General features: G+C 39.1%; 1 protein-coding gene across 4 annotated transcripts in view; it reads right to left on the minus strand.

Moving 5' to 3' along the window:
• FAM118B (family with sequence similarity 118 member B) overlaps window positions 1-15,743 on the minus strand; it is a 55,465-nt gene extending 39,722 nt beyond the window's left edge. For 2 of the 4 annotated variants that reach the window (XM_081278943.1, XM_081278940.1), the window contains exon 1: window positions 15,635-15,743. The gene's annotated coding sequence lies outside the window, so the exon portion shown is untranslated. Of the gene's footprint in view, window positions 1-14,874; window positions 15,013-15,634 lie in introns of all 4 variants that reach the window. The other 2 variants (XM_081278942.1, XM_081278941.1) reach the window with 2 other exon arrangements.
• Between the last annotated feature and the right edge of the window lie 11 nt (window positions 15,744-15,754).

The raw sequence follows: 15,754 nt of genomic DNA on the forward strand, positions 1-15,754 counted from the left end.
AACCATCACTTGCACTAATATTTTATATAAAAACTGCTTTATTTCTATAATTCAAGTTTCAGATATCTAAGATGTAAACTTATTTTTAAGGGTGGATTAGGGTGGGGACTATCGGGAATTGAGCCTGGGGCCTTGCATATTCTAGGCAAAGTGCCCTACTATTGAGCACTATTTCCAGTCCTTTTTACTTTGAGACAGGGTTTTGATAAATTGCCCAATTTGGTCTTAAACTTGTGATCCTCCTGCCAAATTGCTGGGATTACAGGTGCATGCCACTGTACCTGGTTTAAGAGTGGTTTTTTTAAGGGGAAAACTCCTAGCAAATGACTCAATAGGAGACTAAAAAATTTAGTTTTTATTTTACAAATCTATCTGAAGTACTTTACAGTCAGAGAAAAAGAAAAGTTCAGGGAGCAGCAAAGGGATTTCAAAATACAAACTGGATTAAGTCATGGTTTAAACTCATTCCATGGCTTCTCACTGTGCTTAATAATGTGGAACTACTCATCATATTTACAAGACCTGGCATGATCCAGCACAAGAGGGCTCATTTCAGTTTAACTATTCCTGGTTTTCCATTCCCTTCACTCAAGTGCCTCATCTGTACTTCAGCTCTTTAGCTGCATCTCTTCATACCTGCAGTCACTGGACTCTCCCACAGAATAAAAGCTCTTTTAAACTAGGCAAGGTGATATACATCTGTAATCTCAGCAATGTGGGAGGCTGAGCCAGTTAGTATCATCAAGTTCGAGGATAGCCTCAGCAACTTAGTGAGACCCTGTCTCAAAATAAAAAGGGCTGGGTATGTATGTAGCTCAATGGTGGAATGACCCTGGGTTCAATCCCAAGTAACAAAAAAACAAAAAAACCCCCACTATTTTAGTACAAGTACACTATCTGTCTTACTGATAATCCTATCCCCAGCCCCATCCCAGTTTCAAATAAACAGTCAGTGTTTACAATGTAGAAAATGTTAATATTTGCTGATCTAATGAATGTACATCTACCATGTGTTAAAACGTAAGAGATCAACTGAGGGCTGGGGATGTAGCCCAGTGGTAGAGTGACTGCCTGACATAGAAGAGGTCCTAGGTTAGAGCCCCAGCAAAGAAAAAAAAAAAGTTAGTTGAGATCGATCAATCGATACGCCTAATTTTTTGAGCTGTTATAAACCAGGATGAGTGGGTAAAATGATATGATTTCCTTTCATGCTAAACAAATACCTTCTCAGGCTGACATTTACCACCTATCCACCACTCACCTTCTTAAGACTAATGTTGATCCCTGCACATAAAAATGCTAACCTGTTGTGGAGAAATTTTTAATTTTTCTTTTCTTTTTTTGGGGTAATACTGGTGTGATTGAACCTAGGCCCTCAAGCATACTAGGCAAGTGCTCTACCATTTGGCTATACTACCAGTCCTAGAGGAATCTCTATCTTTCAGTTTCTGCTTCCCAACTACATGAAAAGAAATTAAGGTCATAGAACACTTTTGCTGAAAGTCTACTGATGTGTTTTATGAAACGAAACTACTTGCACTTAATTCTGTCCACTTCCAGTGTGTAGTTTTCTTATGGTCTGACCATTTTATATTCTGTAGTTTGTAGCGTTTAAAATGAAAGGAATCACATTAGATACAAGTTTTTGAATTTTCATGTTCAAATACCTACTAAATGTCAGGTATTGTGTTAAGAATATTACTATTACTGCCTCTAGCTCACCTCCCCTAAACACTACCCAGAATTTACAAAAAGCAAGGCAGTGTTTTCTGTACTGCACATTCACCCTCCTGCAAGACACTCTATTATCATCCCATATCACGAACACTGTAGATAATGCAACTGAGGGGCAGATGTCTGAAGCAGCTTGCTAAAGGCTGTTCAGCTATTATACAGTAGACATGGGACCTGGACTCCAGAGTCCATGTTGTTAAGACCCAAGGAAATGCTGCCTAGCCATAGATGAGTAAAACATGGGCCATACCTTTAAAAATAACTGTAAACAAGTATTTAGGACATGTTTGAACCAAGTTTAATAGGACCAAAGATACTAAACTAACATTTGTGCTGTAGGCAGATCAAGGAAGGCTTTAGGGAAATGAATAACCTTAAGGCAAAATTTGGGGAAATTGTTGGTGTTTATCTTCCTTTGCCTCCTGGGAGCAGCGGACACTTAAGTCCATTCTCATGTTTTCCTGGCTTTTCTTCTACTCTCTAGTAAAAGATTTTTCTCTGCCCATTTGCTAAAAGTTGAAAGTCCTCACGGCTCTCCCTATTATTTACTTCACCCATTCACTCCCTTCCTTAAACCATTACTCTTATGGTGTAAAAGAGACTCTCGGCTCAGATCTCTATTGTGTTTCAGGTCCACAAGTTATCTACTTTAAAGTTTCAGTTAGCTCTTTAATATTTAGGGTTCCTTGAGGTTGAAATACAGTTCAACAACCTGCTCCTTATCATGTGCTATAAATCTCTGAATGGTAGAAATAATCCTTGGGTGAGAAGATTATGGGCAATTATTTCCTACTTTCTGTTTCAAGAACTAACATAAGTATTTCCTGATTTTGAAAAAAAAAAATTGTCCTGTACTTCAGGAATGTACCATTAAGCATATTCTGTAGATCCAGTTCCAATAATCTTTTCAGAGAATGAATAAAAGGCAACCTAGGAAAGTCTAAATCTGTAACCTTAACCTAGCATGATACTCGACAGATTATTTTTTTCCCTAACAAAAATTAATTGAAAATTCAATATTTTCTTTGCTATGTCAATGAGCTGAGAGTTGAAAACACTGGTTAGATCTGAAACAAAAATCTCAAAGCTCCAAGGAGAAAGGTGTTATCTGTCACAAAGTGCACCAGCTTCTAACTTAGAAGAAATAGTTCTAAAAGCACTGCTTTGTCGAGTGGGAAACATCACTCAAAATGGTCAGTTACAATAATTGAGGAAAAAAATTCATGAGAGAAAGGCAGGTTAGGGGAACCTAAAGCATGCTTTCACAAACAGCTCAGACTTCTTTCAGAAAGAGGTCAGTGGAACATCATTGTTTATTGCAGTTCTAGTCACAATAGCTAAGCTATGGAACCAACCTAGGTACCCTTCAGCAGATGAATGGATAAAGAAACTGTGGTACATATATACAATGGAATATTACTTAGCCATAAAGAAGAATGAAATTATGGCACTTGTCAGTAAATGGATGGAACTGAAGTCTATCATGCTAAATGAAATAAGCCAATCCCCAAAATCCAAAGGCTGAATGGTCTCTCTGATATGTGGATGCTTACACACAATAAAGGAAGGGGGAGAGAGGAATATAAGTTCATTGGATTGGTCAAAGGGGAATTAGGGGAAGGGAGGGGAGATGGGAATATGAGGACAGCAGAAAGACCTGGACATAACTTTTCTATGTGCATATATGAATACACGACCAGTGTAACTCCATATCACATACAACTGCAAGAACGGAAAGATATACTCCATGTATGTATAATATGTCAAAATACATCCTACTGTCATGAATATCTAAAAAGAACAAAACAAAAGATCAGTGGAAGACAAGGGAGGACTTCCAGGGAGCACACAGAGTGCGATGGATACTTCATCCTGGAAAAAGTATTTTGCCAGGTGCAATGGTGCATGCCTGTAATTCCAGCAGCTTGGGAGGCTGAGGCAGAAGGATCACGAGTTCAAAGCCAACCTCAGCAATGGTGTGGGGCTAAGCAACTCATTGAGACCCTGTCTCTAAATAAATAAAATACAAAATTGGGCTCGGGATATGGTTCAGTGGTCAAGTGCCCCTGAGTTCAATCCCTGGTACTGCCCCCCCTAACCCCCCAAAAGAAAGCATCTTTCCTCCCTGGTTGAAATAGAACAAAGGCCATTTAAGTACTGTAGGAAATAAGTCCAGTTAAGTAGACAGCAAAATGAAAGGGCTGGGATGTGGTTCAGTAGCAGAGGGATTGCTTAGCATATAAGAGGCCCAGGGTTCAATCCTCAGCCCTGCAAATAAATGAATAAATAAAAGGCAGAGCAAAATGAAAACCAACCCATTTCCCACATGGAGATAACCACTGCCAACATTATGGCTTATTAGGAGAGAAGCGCATTTAAAAGGAATTCTTGGAAGAAGTCCGAGCATCCTAGGTTCAGGTTCTTATTGATCAAAAGAATACTTCACTACAGTGTGCACCTGCTTTACACCATAAATCTTCTGACATACTAAATTCCCTTTCTTAGTGTCGTCTTTTGTTTCCCAATTCTTCTTCCTCCATTTACTTTAGTATTTTAGTAAAAGTAACTTAAAAATTCTCAAGCAGCTTGTGGATTCAACACAAGTTCAGTAGTGCTTGGTGCTGGGTGTGCTGCTAGGTGCGTAGAGCACTTGCCTAGGATGTACAAGGCCCAGGCAGCGTGCGTGTGCACACACACGCACGCACAGGAGTACCTGTTTCCACAAAACAAAGCAAGCATCAGCACACTTCTGGTAGTTGGAGAATGTGAGGCACTGGAATGAGTGGGAATCTGGGACAAAGACAGTGGAGGATTACTGGTCTCTGGCCCCACCCCATGGACAGAACTGCCATGGAATCTGTAGCACTGCAACGAATCACAAATTCTGACAACAGATCTCAAAGGGCTCCTTAGGGCAGAGTTAAAAAGGCAAGGCCAACTCTTAAGGCACTTGAAGATAAATAAGCAAAAGTTGAAAGATCAGCTTCTGAAAAGAACACAGGAAACATTTCTTCTGTTTGATTTATAGGTATTATTGTGCTGCTGTCTTTTATGACACTTAGAATAAAAACTTGGTGATTTGTTTGTTTGTTTGTTTGGAACCAGAGAATGAACCCAGGGGTGCTTAAGCACTGAGCCACATCACCAGCCCTTTTTGTATTTTATTTAGAGACAGGGTCTCCCTAAGTTGCTGAGGCTAGTTTTGAACTCACCATCCTCTTTCCTCAGCCTCCTAAACTGCTGGGATTATAGGCACTTGCCACTACACCAGCCCAGCCTGGCTGGTAAGAATTTCTCTCTTACTGTTTTCAAGTATCCCCATCAAAATGACAACAGATTTTTTTTTAATATAAAACCAGGAATGAGGGAAAAGAAGATAAGACTTCAGCAGACGAACAGAAAGTTTTAAATGTCAACCTGAAAACCTGGATCAGCAGAGTCTCTATTTATGGCAGAATTCTCTTTATCCCCGCTAAACCATAAAACTATCCCATGTACTTTTCCTAACTTCAAATCCAGAGGCTTAGAGAAAAATGAACCCAAATCTGAAAAGGCTCCCGAGTCAAATACATCAGTAGGAACAAAGAACTAAAAATATATAGATTATGCCAAAAGGCACATACTAAATGTGGTTCGAGCCCTATTCCTTGTCCTTGCAACCAAAACACTGTCAGCTGAACAAATACCAGCAAACACATACATCTGTACAAACACATGCACAAAATCCATACGTGTCAATCACCCTACAGTAATGCTCACCATCCAACAAGACACAACATGGTATTTCACTCTTAACAAAAAAACAAAGCAAACAAAAAGAACAAACAGGATCATTAAACCTCTGAAGAAATCATTCATGGAAGAGTTCATTCATTCCTTAATCATTATAAACATCTACTAAGTGCCAGGTACTGTTCTAGATCTGAAGTTATAGCAGTGAATGAAACAAAACAAATAAAATCCCTGTCCTTGTGGATTTTATATTGTAGGGGTGGGGAGACAAATAAGATGCCTAGTGTGCTAAATGGTGACAAATACTCTTGAGAAAAACAAAGCAGGAAACAGAAATGGGGGCCTGCATTTTTTTTTTATATTCAAATTTCCCAAAACTGGATTTATTTTTTTCAAAGACAACTGTTAAAATAACATCAAATTTTGAATAAGATTTGTAGAGTGAATATTCATAATATAGTTTCCCTATTTTGATCATTGCACCATATTTATAGAAGATAATTTCTCATTTTTAGAAAATGTGAATATTTAGGAATAAAAAGACGTGTGCATCTTGCAAATGGCTCACAGATAAAAACTGTTATGTATCTATACTTATCTAGAAATGGAAAAGAAGAGATAAAACCAGTTAACAAAATAGTAACATTTGGGGAATGTTTCTTCAGAATTCTTATTTATTTATTTATTTATTTATTTATTTATTTATTTATATTATTAGTTGTTCAAAACATTACAAAGCTCTTGACATATCATATTTCATACATTTGATTCAAGCAGATTATGAACTCCCATTTTTACCCCGTATACATATTGCAGATTCACATCGGTTACACATCCACTTTTTTTACACACTGCCATACTAGTGTCTGTTGTATTCTGCTGCCTTTCCTATCCCCTACTATCCCCCCTCCCCTCTTCTCTCTCTACTCCATCTACTATAATTCATTTCTCTCTCTTGTTTTTTTTCCCCTTTCCTCTCACTTCCTCTTATATGTAATTTTGTATAACAATGAGGGTCTCCTTCCTTTACCATGAAATTTCCCCTCTCTCTCTCTTTCCCTCCCCGCTCTCGTCATTTTTAAGAAGTCACTTGAAGGAGCTTAGAGAGCTCTGGATATCTGAGGGAAGTTCTGGGCAAAGAAGTATAGGTGGAAAGCCTCCCAATCACCTGGAGGAAATGGAGTCAATGCAGAGAGCAGAGGAAATCTAAAAACCCACAATGTGAGCCTATTGTATTTGTGTAACAAGAACAAATGTTATTTTTTTTTCTTTTTAAAATTTATATATGACAGTGGAATGCATTACAATTCTTATTACACATATAGAGCACAATTTTTTATATCTCTGGTTGTATACAAAGTATATTCACACCAATTAGTGTCTTCATACATGTACTTTGGATAATAATGATCATCACATTCCACCATCATTTCTAACTTGATGCCCCCTCCCTTCCCCTCCAACCTCTTTGCCCTATCTAGAGTTTGTCTATTCCTCCCATGCTCCCATTCCCTATCCCACTATGAATCAGCCTCCTTATATAAAAAAAAAAATTGGTATTTGGTTTTATGAATGAATATTATTTTTTAAAAAAGCAAAAAGAAAAGGAAAGAAAGAAAGAAAAGATGGGAGAAAAGTTAGAGAAATGATCCAAGGAAATGTTCCAGAACTGAAAGACACAATGAATGAATGAATGAATGAACAGGCCCACCAATAATACAGCACAAGAAATGAGGAAAGACCTGTACCATGGCACACCACCCTGAAACTCAGAACATCAGGGTCAGAAAAAGAAAACAGAACAAGGTCACATAAAAAGAGTTTAAATCACCAGGCCTCTAAAGCAATTACAAACATCACTAAATAGTATTGCAATGCCTTCAATGCTGTGAGGTAAATTATTTCAAACCTCTAACCTGCTGAACCATCAAACATTATGTGGGGCAAAATAAAGTTATTCAAATACCTGTCAGGAAATGACGGGAATACATGCTTCAAGAAAACAAGGAGAAAGCTCAGAGAGAGGAAGACCTGATTCCCTCACGGGAAGGAGGTGAGAGAAGGGTAGGGCAGTTCTAGGACACTTGGGCAGCAGTGCCTAAGAGGAACAGTAAATCTGGGAGAAGGAAAAGGCAGGGCTCCAATAAGCAAACAAGGTGGTACAAGTGCAGACAATGTTAGTGATAAGAATGTGACAAATACGTTAGCACACTTGGAAAAAAATTAACGGTAGGTACATGAAAAACACATGCGCAGGCCAACCTAAACTGGAGGAACACAGCTGTATCAGGTCATCTGACTCCTCAGTGAACAATATGTGGCAACAATATAAATACACAAACGTTGCCTGTGATAACCAAAGATGACAAATATAACTCTGTTAAGGAGAAGAGGGTGGGGAAAGGTAGGGAAGTGGTCAGATGGGTGAACTATAGGTCCACTGTAGGAACTCAACGGGCCCAATGTGAGGGGGAAAATAACCAATAGTTTATCAAATGATTTAGAAACATGAAGATCATGCTAGAGGAAAGAGCAAAAACCCTGACTGGCTGCCTCTAAAGAACAGAAATATAAGATAAGGAGAGAGGGAGAAGAGTCCCCCCTGCCCCATTATGAGTCTTTCAGTACTATAGGACTTTTAAAAATCTTATAGATGAATTACTTTGAGAGGGAGGAAATTGATTCCTGGGTTCCAATTTGGCATTTATTGAATCAAAATCTCGACAGCAGTGTTCTGGTGATCTGTAAATTTACAAGCATCCTCAGTGAGTCTTTCTTTTGGACTAAGAATTGGGTTCAGGGGCACTTTACCACTAAGCTACTTCACAGCCCTTTTTATTTATTTATTTATTTGGTGGTGGTGGTGCCAGGGATTGAACTTGGGCACTCAACAACTGAGCTACATCCCTAGCCCTATTTTGTATTATTATTATTATTATTATTATTATTATTTTTATTAGAGACAGGTCTCACTGAGTTGCTTAGCATCTCACTAAATTGCTGAGGCTGACTTTGAACTCATGATCCTCCTGCCTCCGCTTCTAGAGCTGCTGGGATTACAGGTGTGCACCACTGTGCCTGGCCCTTTTTGAGACAGTCTCGCTAAATTGCTGAGACTGGTCTCAAACTTGCAATTCTCCTGCCTCAGCTTCCTGAGTTGGTGGGATTACAGGTGTGCACCACCACGTCTGACCCTTGTGATTTTTATCATCAGTCAAGTTGGGAGATGCACATTGGGATCGGTAAACTCTGCATGGATTTGGTTTTCTAAAATCAGTTCACAGTTCAACTCACCTAACAACAGCTAGTGGGATTTATTATCATCATATTAACAATATCAGTAAGGGAAACAGTATGTGCCCATAATTAACAATGAAAATGCAAAGATCCACATCTTTAACTTACTCTTGTTCAAATTTCAAATGATGAAGAAAATAGGTTTATCCTACCTTAAGTAAACATCTGTCACAAATATTTCTCTAATTTCTCTAGGTTTTGATATCTTTGGGCTTTTATCCAACCACATGGTTTCATAGTTCCTCAATTTTCCACTGTTCTTGTTCTGGAAACCATGTTCACCCTTCAAGTGTGTATTCATTTTCCCATATTACTATCTTGATCATCCTTAAAATACACTGTTTGCTACCAGGGACTAACTCAGGGGCACTCAACCACTGAGCCACATCCCCAGCCCTATTTGTATTTTATTTAGAGACAGGGTCTCACTTTCAGTGCCTTGCTTTTCGCTGAGGCTAGCTTTGAACCTGTGATCCTCCTGATTCAGCCTCCGGAACCACTGGAATCACAGGCGTACACCAACATACCTGGCTAAATACACAAATCTTTATACAGTTTTGAAAATGTGCTAATATAATGCCCTGTATTCATGATATGCTACTAATAATGTTAAGTATCTACTATGCTAGGCACCACATATATTTATTTGTTGCTTATCACAACAATCTTATCAGGTAAATATTATTAATTTCATTTTACATACAAAGAAACTAAGGCTATAAAGCATAAGTGCTTGTAAATGACAAGGCCCCCAATGCAAAGCCCAGTCTTTTACCAAAGTTCATGACCTTTCTAAATACTGAGCTCTTTACTTCCAATAAGCACAAGAATTTCATCATCTAGTTGTTCAATCCACCACCTTTTCTGGGTGAGAAATTTAAGGTCCAAAACTTTGAAGTGAATCACCTAAGCACCAGAGATAAACTAAGTACCCTATTTCTTGACTCAGCACATTTATGATCTATCTGGCAAATACTTATGCACCTGGTGCACTATGTGCTGGGAATAGCCAATATTCATTGACAATGTGCTAAAATCTACAAGAGTGCTTTAATATGCATTAATTCACTTAATCCTCTAGTAGCCCTAAAGCAGATCACTCACATTTTACAATTTAAAAATACTAAAGTGGGCTTGTGGGGAGGGGCGTACAGCTCAGCTTAGAACACATGATTAGTTTGTGGAAAGCCCTGGATTCCATCTCCCATACCCTCCCCTCAAATTAAAATGCTAATGTGAGAGAGGATAAGTAACCTTCATAAGGTCACAAAGTTAGCAAGTGGCTGAAGTGAAAGCTCTTAGCCACTAGGGCTCTATCACTTGCAAGGTTTAGAAACAATGTCTCTTCTATATGTCCACTGGGTAGTATTATTTTTTTTAATAATTAATCATTTATTTTTGTAAAAACATTTAATATTTAGTTATTAAGATGGTACTGGGTATTTTTATTCTAACCAAAAGTATATGCATCATATATGGATCTTTCTTGAATGTCAATTCAAACTCTTCAACAATTAAGTGCAGGGGGGGTGGGCGGGGAGGAATATCCACACATTGACTGGTTACTTGATGATATTAAGGAATGCATTTATTATTAAGGAATGATAATGGTATCATGGTTATTTTGAAAACAAATCATTATCTGGAATTTGAGTCAAAACTATCTGGGAGGTGAAGGAGGGCATGGAATGCAGCTGAAGACATTGTTTTGGTTAAATGTAGAAGATGGCTGATGAGTAAATGGAGGTTTGTTAAAAGAGTATCTTCTCTACTTCTGTAAACGTTTGAAAATTTCCACAAATAATAATTCAAAAAAGGACACAAAAAAAAGGACTAGAGAAAAACTATGATATTTACACATATGGAAAAGAGAAGCTAAGAATGATTTCTTCCCACTCTTTTTTTGGTATTTTTAAATTTTTTTAAAATATTTATTTTTTTAGTTATAGTTGGACACAATACCTCCATTCCATTCACTTACCATTATGTGGTGTTGAGGATTGAACCCAGGGCCCTGCACATGCTAGGCAAACGCTCTACTGCTAAGCCACAATCCCAGCCCCTTGTTTTTTAACTATTACTTTTATTTATTTTTTTAAGTTGTAGGTGGACACAATACCTTTATCTTATTTATTTTGTTTTTACATGGTGCTGAGGATCGAACCCAGTGCCTCAAGCATGCTAGGCGAGTGCTCTACCACTGAGGCACAACCCCAGACCTATTACTTTTATAAAAGAAAGTATGAAATAAACCATTCAAAGAAATTCACATATTCCCTTGCATGGTGGTCTTTGACTCTGGATATTATTTATCTTTAAATAGGCAGACCAAGACTGCCTATATACTCTTAACAGTGTCACCATATTATGGCAAAAGTATTTCCCATCTCTTCATCAGTTAGCTATCATTCACATACTTTTAGAAAAGCCACTGTGTAAGGATAAGTATGGTCTTTAAATGTAAACTAGCCAAAAGTAGAAAGGAACATAAACACAAAAAATAAGATTAGAGACCAATTTAACAAAAGTAACTAATAATACAGTTCCTATTCATAGTCCGGCAGAGTTTGGGGCAAAGACCTTGAATGTGCAAAGCCTACCTTCCTAATATTCAGTCAGGTCTCAGGGTAGGGATGTATCTCCTTAGCCTTGATGTTGCCAAGTGGGGACTGTGGACTGCCACAGCTCCCAGGCCAGTTGCCTTCTGTGGGTAACTTTCAGCTTTTCCTAATGATAGAACAATTATTTCCATATGTGCTGTGAAATGAGAAAAGTCTGGGAAGCAGTGGTTTAAGTTAGATTTGCCCGGATCATTATTCAAAAGCTAAATAAAAGTATGAGAGATAGTATATGTTATAGATTTAATATTTTAATATTTTTTCCAGTGCAGGGAAATAATAAACACGTAGAATGCCCTGAACCCAGGGCATAGGGCATTCTACATGCTTACCACGTGCTCTACCATTGAGCCTCACACTCCCAAATATTTTTCTATATGCCCCTCCCCTGCCCCATTAGAAATCTTGATTATTCCAACACCATTAAATGAAGTAAACTCCAAATATAAATATTAGTTTAGTGGCACTGGCAGATTTTCTGTACCAATGCTAAATGCATTCAAGATAAGTCTGAGAGAAATTCCACTTGTTAAAGTCGAAAGTACTGAAGTGTCACTGGAAAATCTTCACAGCTGAGAAGCTTACAGTTGTAAAGCTCTTAAACTTTTAAGTGACAAAACTGAAACCCATATTATTTCTTCAAGTTCATAAAAGCTGAACTGGGACTAGTCTCCAGATCTTCTGGCTCCCAAGAACTGTATTTTCCAGAACACCTTCAGAGAGTTCCTGCTAATTGCTTCTTTTAATCTCTTTAAAACATTGTCCAAGTACTTCCTGCTCTTAGGGGAAATGTGATCTCTGGTTAATCTACAACTAGCAAATCACTATTGAGGGGTTGCCATTTAACTTGATGCCATTAATCAACCTTATGTATACGGTATTTAACTTCAAGTTCCTTTACTGGTAGTCCTTGTTCCTGCACAGAGTGAAAAATAGTCTTAAAAAAATCAAGTTTTTTTTTAATATTTATTTTATTTATTTACATGTGGTGCTGAGAATCAAACCCAGTGCCTCACACGGCTAGGCAAGCTCTCTGCCACTGAGCCACAACCCCAGCCCAAATTCTTCTTTATTTAATTATTTTGAGGGCATATATGGTGATATGTCAAAATCTACGTAATTAAGTTATGTTTGAACAGAATTAGACTTCATAAGAATGAAGACCCATTAATAGAATTTTATACTGAGAAAACAGTTCAGACAAGGGTAGTCCCCAACCAAAAAGACAATGTGCAACTGTGAAGAAGTAGAAAAATGAATGCCTAAAATATCATCAATTGAATGAGGAAGAGGAAGGAGGCAACAGAGATTTTAAAAAAGAATGCTGGGCACAGTGCACATTTGTATTTCCAGCTATTTAGGGGGCTGAGGCAGAAAAACTACAAGTTTGAGGCCAGCCTCAGCAACTCTGCAAGACCCTGTCTTAGAAAAGAATAGGCTGAAGATATGGCTTCATAGTAGAGTGCTCCTGGGCTCAATCCCCAGCACCACAGAATTACAAAAAAAAGGAAAGAGACACATGATATTTGCATACATTCTTTATACTGAGACAGCAGCCTAGCCTCATAAGAGAAACAAGGAAGTTGTAACTTCTGGACCCAAGTTGGCTAAAGCTAGTAAAGTGATAACAAAAACTTTGAATTCTTTAAATTCTTCTTACAAAGTTTCAACAAGAAAAACACAAACGAAGAAGAAAGAAAACAAAGGTTCCTTCTCCAGAAAAAAAGTGACTAATGTTTTTATTCTCCAAGGCACTATGGTGTGTGCTTTGGGTTAACCTGAAACTGAAGAACACAAGTTCTAAGTCAAGAAGCAATGACATCTGAGTTGTTCTTTCTTTTGTTTTCTGTCACAGAATGCCTTTTTTTTTTTTTTTTTTTTTGGTACTGGGGATTGAACTCAGGGACACTCAACCGCTGAGCCACAATCCCAGCCTATTTTGCGTTTTATTTAAAGACAGGGTCTCATGGGCTGGGGATGTGGCTCAAGCGGTAGCGCGCTCACCTGGCATGCTGCGGCCCGGGTTCGATCCTCAGCACCACATACCAACAAAGATGTTGTGTCCGCCGAGAACTAAAAAATAAATATTAAAAATTCTCTCTCACTCTCTCTCCTCTCTCACTCTTTCTTTAAAAAATAAAATAAAATAAAGACAGGGTCTCATTGAGTTGCTTAGCACCTCGCTGTGCTGAGGCTGACTCTGAACCTGAGGATCCTCCTATCTCAGCCTACCTAGCCGCTGGGATTACTGGCCAGAATGCCAATTCTTTAGAAGTATTTCTTGAGTGCCAAAAGGCAGAAAGATTCTCCCAGTACTTTCACTCACACCACAAAAATCCTGTATAGAAAACAGGTTTGCAATTAATGTAATGATATGCATTTAAACTCTGAAGTCCAAATTTCAGGGTCCTTGGAAAAGGGACTTCATGTAACTAAGTAACAAGGCATGTGCAACAGTTTAATAAAATTAGAACCTGGGTCTGGTGCATATAGATAAAGGGTAGTAATTTTTTAGGGTGGAATTTCTCAAGATTTATAAATTTATGTTCTGTGAATTTACTGGGGAAAACAAAAACAAACAATTATAGAAGGGGAAACACTAGTTGTTTCTCAATCTCCCTTGGAGTTCTTTGTATTTATTCCAGATCATTTATCTTATCTCAGAAACACACAAGATTTTTTCCATATTCCTTACAAATGTATTTACCCCTATCTTTACTCTTCAGGTCCAAAACTGACAGAAATAAGACAATTCAAAAAGTTTAGAAACACCTAATATGTCCATGATGTACTTCAACCTCCTAAAAAATATTTGTGAACTTACTAAATGCTAGGTATGGGGGACAGTCCTCAAAGGACTCACAAATCAACAGTAGTTGCCAATGATATATCTTTTTTTTTTTAAGAATTTAAATCTTTTTTCCATATCTTTATTTTTATTTATTTTTATGTGATGCTGAGGATTGAACCCAGTGCTTCACATGTGCGAGGCAAGTGCTCTGCCACTGAGCCACAGCCCCAGCCCGCCAATGATGTATCTTGACTTGCATATAACTAAATGGATTCAAACAAAAAACAGTACCTTGTAGGGCAAAGGGTACACTAGAATAGGGCACAGCCTCATTACTGATCACATAGATTGCAGCATCCCAGATAGCTTCCCTGCTACAATCGGTCCTGCATTTAAGTGTCACATTCATTTCCAGAATTCCACTTCCAAGGAGTCTCTCACGAAGCTTCAAAGACTCAGCTACCCATCATTTATAGTTTAAACTCTTCAACTTAAGGTCTTCATTAGGCTAGTTCCATCTGTTCAACTTTGTTTTATGCTCCATTACTCCCTTCTGTCAATCTCTTGGAGAGGAAGGACCTAAACCTAATTCACTTCCTATTCTCTTAACTCCCCAAGCATACCTCCTGCTATCCTTCTACCGTCATTTCAGTTTCATTGGTTTTTCTCAAGACATTCTTTCAGAACTCAGCACAGCATTACCTTTAATTCTTAACGAAAGGCACGTACATCCCAAGGTATTTTTAAGACTACCATCCCAAACAGATGTTCATCTTCCCAGCCGTCCCTTAAGTGAAATCAGAGGAAGTCGCTTGCAGTTCAGGTATGGGAGTCCCAACACTGCATCATGTAAGAAGAAAGCGTTTGGGGCAGCAAACTACGGAGGGCAAAAATAAAGCAAAAGGGAGAAGGGAAGGTCGGTGCCCTGTACTTCGTTTTTTCTCTGTGAAGAGTGGAGAAGGTAAGCAGGAGGAGACCGCAAGAAATGAATTCCTGAGGAAGGACAGAAGAAACCCGTGTGCTCCCTTCGCAGGAAATACGGGCTAGGGGCTTGGGATGAAAGAAGGGACCATCATCCTTGGGAGAGGAGGAAGAGAGGGTAGGTTACAACATGAACAAAGACATAAGAGAGTCGGAAGGTGAGAGGTGGAGAGGCTAGAGATCCGGGCATCTCCGGAGGTCGAGCGGTAAGGAAACAGGAGGGGACACGCCGCGTCCCCGCCAAGGAGGTGGTTGCCAAGAGGGACGAAGTAGGTGCCTGAGAAGACAGTGGGGCAAGCGTCCGTGGGGTTTCTCTTCTAAGAGGGTGCGGGGGCGGGGAAGTGTTTTTGATTGGAGTTGTGTCCCAAAGGGACAACCGCTTTCGTGGGCTGTGTTTTCCAAGAACCGAGATCCTGGGGACGCGGAAAACGTTGAGGCACGGACATTGCCCAGTCCCAGCCCGGCTTCCCCTTACACTCACCGCGTCTCCTCCAAACGCCACGGCTCCAGCTGCAGCTACCGGCCGGCGCAGCCGCACTGAGCGCGCACCGCCCACGTGACCCGCAGGTCCCGCCCTCTACACGTGACCCAAGGAGCCCAC

Source organism: Spermophilus citellus, assembly GCF_964194105.1.
Source record: "Spermophilus citellus genome assembly, chromosome: 2".
Taxonomy (NCBI): Eukaryota; Metazoa; Chordata; class Mammalia; order Rodentia; family Sciuridae; genus Spermophilus; species Spermophilus citellus.